The 5,288-nt window shown below is 49.2% G+C and overlaps 1 long non-coding RNA gene across 1 annotated transcript; it reads right to left on the bottom strand.

Moving 5' to 3' along the window:
• Positions 1-612: 612 nt before the first annotated feature.
• LOC123147266 (uncharacterized) lies at positions 613-3,630 on the bottom strand. Its single transcript, XR_006473149.1, has 3 exons — positions 3,155-3,630; positions 2,958-3,067; positions 613-2,053 (listed from the first exon to the last, which is right to left on the bottom strand). It is a non-coding gene; the product is annotated as an uncharacterized lncRNA (long non-coding RNA).
• Positions 3,631-5,288: the final 1,658 nt, after the last annotated feature.

Here is a 5,288-nt window from a genome sequence, read left to right as displayed (position 1 = left end):
GGCACCCCAAAACGTGTGGTCTCGCGCGCTCCACCGATGCTCGCCCACAATCTGAGCCGTCGATGCTGTGCATCCCCCCTGTCACAACCGTCCGATGTTGGCAGGGCAACTCGTCGCTGACGAAGGCCGGACTCAGCGGACGACCCAGATTCTCCACGCCTCCCTTCATGCGGCGATGCGGGGTTGGGTGGCCCCGAGCCGTACGGGTTGCATTGGTGGTTGAGACGGATGCTTTTGAACTTGCGGCTGTAGTAGAAAAGCGCATGGGCAGTGGGCCCCGCATGACTACGCGGGAGGCCTGGAAGCAAGGCGAGGAAAAGGAGCTCCATTCCGTTTACCCGCTGTGCCCGGCTCGTGTACCCGTCTGCATCTTATCGCCGTGTAGGCCGTGATGTGGCGCCGGGCTTTGTTTATTCGAGGCGACCGAAGATGGCAAGTGTCGATCGTCGGGCGACTCAGGAATATCGTGTGGCTAGGGCATCTTCAATGTGGATTCACCCGTCCATATGGTTTAAATTACAAATAATCAGCATGCACATCTTAGTCTGTACATTCAACACATTGTGCATTTTCAATGATCAAGATCAAAAGGATCTGAACAACATCAGTTTCAACCATTTTCTTCCAATAGCTTGTGTTAAGAAGGAACACGAAAGACTACAGTGTGCCATCACAAATGCATTAGAACCATAAAAAATAAATATTTGCATTCAAGAGGCTTGAACTTTTACATAAGGACCACTCTAGTAAGACTTGAAGAAGCTTGAACTTGCATCAGAACCACTCTAGTAAGACTTGAAGAGGCTTAAACTTGCATCACGATCACTCAAGTAAGACTTGAAGAGACTTGAACATGTGGCTTCTTTGTTGTCCTGCAAATATGACGAGAAGCAAACTTACTGAAGTATTTATAAAATGTGAAGCTTCTAAAACTCCATCTTAATTTATTTATAGGCAGTATTGCAAGTCATCACATTTCAGAAAGCTATATATTTTCTTTTGTAGAATAAGACATAATCCACCTAGATCAACAAAACTACCTTCAAGTAGTGCATATATGGAGTAAAAAAATACAAGGCATCAGCACAAGTAATCTATTCCCACCTCTCGTGTTTTTTTTTTCAAGATGCAGTCCCTTAGGGCCCGATTCATTAAAAAAAGGTCGAAGAGAGTTGCCCAGTTAATCAACGAAAAACCGGGCGAAAACCATCATAACACGCCCGCAAAACATAAGGCACACATGACGACCTGGCAACCCACACAAGAACACACACACACCGTCAAGGAGAAAAGCACCGTCGAGGTTGCAATCTAGTGTCATCATCATCACACCTCCGCAAGGAAGACAAGCGAGGCACGGCAACCCCTCGAACCCGCCGGATGAGACCGACTACCAAAGCTCAACAGCAGCCCAACTTCGCCCGAAGCCGCCAACGTTGTCACACAAGAAGTCACACAATATCACCATTGCCGGATGGACACCTGTCGAGCTGCCTGGATCCACCGAGCCACGCAACCGAGAGGGGATCGAACATCCCCCACCTCAAGCGCCCGCCACCTGACGAGGAGTAGCTGCTGGCCGAGCCTGGCGGTGCTAGGTTTTGGGGCCCCCGGGTCGCCTCGGAGGAGACGACGCAAGGAAGGGCAAATGTGTTTTTTTACCTATATCTCATTCTCTCCCTCTAATTACCTCCAGCAAACAAAATATTTCTCGCAAAAAGATTGTGACTGATTCTTCGACTGATACACAAAAGTGTCGCACAAACCACATCTTTCACGCAAGATAGCGCATAGGTCCACAAAGGACCATGTAGTTAGGCGCAAACTATCATAACAGTACTTATTAGAACCTTGATAAATTTATTTAAGCATATTCTTTCTAATCTTAATCTCCGTCTCATCCTCGCTGAAATCATCAAGCTCTCTAATCCTCCTCCGACAATAGGTGTGTTGAACTATCACGACAACCGACACAAAAAATCCAGCTGCTGCCCTCTTTCTTTTCTTCCTCCTCTCATCATGATGCAATGATGTTAACGTGCAAGTCCGACATCTATATTGAGAAGTAAATGAAAATTGAAAAAAAAAAACATCTTGTTAGAGCCGATTCATGTTGGACAAATAAGATGGTTATATGCATGTGGTTTAACGAGACAGGGAGTGTGTGTGCAGTGTGCGCACTGCACTGCTATGCATATGATGATGATGCTATGCATACCCAGCTTAGTGTATATGTGGTTATATAGGAGCTTAATTTCTGAAAAGTGCAACCGGATGGACCAACAACCAATATGCATATAGGCAACTCGACTAAATATTTCAACCTGAAAGTTAACCCACATACTAATTAATTAGCACCGGCCAACGTAGCAGTCTGCTAATGTTTTCTATAAGAGGCTACAAAAACCACAACAGATCAATCTATTCCTAAACTTATTGAGCTAGCAGCAGACCTGAATAATGAATGCAAAATATGGTGAATCTGACTTTTGTAAGAACTGATAACACACCCTCTCCAGAGCTCTTGCGCGCTTTTTAGAGTCTAAAATGAAAACAGAGCAACCTTTCCCATCTTTGGCAATATTTGTCCTAAAAGGCTAAAACATAGCTGCATTACAAAGAGCAGCAGAACGTAATCAAACCATTACGTCTAAAACCTGCCATATTTGCATCTTTTAAAGTTCCTATCAAAGATCCAATTTCTGCAAATCCTAATCAACTTGCGGCAAGAGCCAGCCAGAGATGCACTATTACTAGCAAGTACAACTGGCTCTATGTTCTGCTACTTGGAATGGAATGGCACGTCTTGCTCTCCCAAATACGGCAGCAATTACAAGTACACGAGCATCATCTCTTTCTTAACAGGGAGTACACGACAATGGGGTATGCATCAGGAGCTAATTAACTTGGAACAGAGATTTCCATTGGTACAAATGTAAAAGCTTAGTTAGACGAACCTTGCCAAAAATTTGCCCTCAACAGGGATAAGGTGCAGAGATGGTCAAGATGTCAATCTCCTCTGGAGGTGTCCAGATCCCGTGTGCTTGAGGTCGATCCGGTACTAAATCTGATGATTTAGTGAGGTTAGGGTTCAAGAAAAGAGAAGTGCGTGTGTGGGAGGGGGGAGAGAGAAGAGGTGGAGGAAGAGACCTACCAGGGACTGCGGGCGGGGCAACTGGGGGTCACCGGCCGCTGCTCCCGGCAGCAGGACGGAGGTCCGGGCGGGGCAACTGTGGTCATCGGACGCTGCTCCCGGCAGCAGGACGGAGCACGGGGCGGAGCAACTGGGGGTCGGGGGATTGAAGGGGGAGGTGAGGAATAGGAGATGGGAAAGGATAAGAAATGAAGAAGAGGGATCGGCGGAGGAGGGAGGGCTCGCTGGTGGCGGCGAATCGGAGCGCCATGGATGGGGAGGAGCAGGATTGGGGAGGGAGAGTGGTGTCGGGGAGGAGGAGAGCTGGCAAATCCACAGGAATGACGGGGAGGAGGCAGGGATTTGGGTGGAAACGACAATTCAATTCCAATGGTCAATGTGTGGCAGCCAAACAAGTTGAAACCGGAATTCGCAAATGAATTCCACCAAATTCGCCCAAAATGATGTGTACCAAACGACCTCTTAAATCTTTGGGCGATGCTAGGCGTAAGTCGGGCAATGGATCCCGTTTTGTAAGTCGCCTTTGCAACCGTCCGATGTAAAGCACCGCGTCCGTCCGATTTACACGTGCATGCTCCCCCCGCAAAGCCCGTCGGCCCCTAACCGTTTGCAGTCATTTTCTTTCACGCCTCACAGCCGTACTCGTGCGTTCGCATGCACGCAGCGTCGTGCTCACAACAACAACATCTCAGCAGTTGTACTTGCATTATTAGGCGAGGCGTGGCGACTTCCAGCCATGTACGTATACGGCTTGTAATGGCATGCCAGCAGAAGTGGTGTATTTTATTTCTAGCAAGTGGATGGCAGTAGCATGCAAACTTTGGAGGCTAAATGACAGTCCACAATGGAGCGACATGGCGCAGCGGTGTGCTTCGACAGCCATCGCGATGCTGCAACGGTCGCCAGATTGCTTTGACGATGCTGCGACGGCAGTCGGCTGCGTCGATGATGTTGTGACGGTGTGCTTCGAGCCTTCGACGGCCATGGCGATGCTGCGACAGGCGCGCCCGATCGCTTCCACTATGCTTCCACGATGCCGACTTGCAGCATCGCGCCTCCGTGCCCCTCGCAGCACACAACTTTCTCCAATGTTGCGTTGCAATAGCCGTGGCCGGTGAGGACGCCTTGACGGATGCAGGCGACAGCCGTTGCAGCACCGACAACGCCGACGAGTGTTGCATGGCAGCCCGACGACCATACAGCATCGCGCCTGCGCGCCCATGGCAGCACATACGCAACTCTCTCACGTGTTACGCTACAGCAGCTGTCGCCGGTGAGGTCACCCCACTTATCACAGCTACGGGGATGTGGTCGACAGCCGTGCAGTACCGACTTGTGCTGCATTACAACACCACCAATGCCGACGAGCGCTACCCAGAAGCATCGATGACCATCAGCTTCACGCCCCCATCCAGGTTGCAATGCCGACTAGTGGGTGCATCGCAGCAGCGTGCAGCCGTCTACTGGTGCTACATCGCAGTACCTAAGCGTCTCTGCAGCGTTGCGGGTGCTGCGTCGCATGGCGATGTGCTGTATTACAACACGACCGGCGGTTTTGCGCCGTTGATTGGAGCACGCTGTGCTTGGCCAGTCACGCTCATGGCGGAGAGTAGCAGTCTAGCAGAGACCAGCGAGAGGCCAGAGGTTAGAGACGAAGGGAAAACTGATGGCTAGCTCACGTGTATGCACGGAAAGGCAAGGAGATAAGGTTGTGTTGTGTGAACCCCATGGGAAGCAAGGCGTGCATGCAGCCACTTGACACATCCACTACGCAGCAAGGCATGCGTGCGGGAGACAGACTGTCGCAGGATCCAGCTGGATCGGACATTCCGCGACACGGTTGATGACATGACGAAATCAATCGGTTGAAATAAACACTTCCCCTAAATCTGTTCTACTTGGTTGATCTTTTTTTTTTTGAGAAATTCATCTAAATTAAGAGTAATTCGGCCATGCATTTAAATAGTTACAAAAATGCAATTAATAGCAAAAACACCAGATGTTGAACAATTTTTTTGCATTCATTGATCCTAAAAGGAAAATAATTGGTTGTCCGTGCCAAATGCTCAATTTTCGACCGCCTTTTCGTCCTGCTTTTGCGCAAAGCATTTATACATTGTAGCATGGAAGTCGT

The sequence above is a fragment of the Triticum aestivum genome, chromosome 7A, assembly GCF_018294505.1.
Source record: "Triticum aestivum cultivar Chinese Spring chromosome 7A, IWGSC CS RefSeq v2.1, whole genome shotgun sequence".
In the NCBI taxonomy this organism is placed as follows: domain Eukaryota; kingdom Viridiplantae; phylum Streptophyta; class Magnoliopsida; order Poales; family Poaceae; genus Triticum; species Triticum aestivum.
The sequence above is the reverse complement of the archived record's forward strand: the minus strand, read 5'-3'. Positions and strand labels throughout refer to the sequence as shown.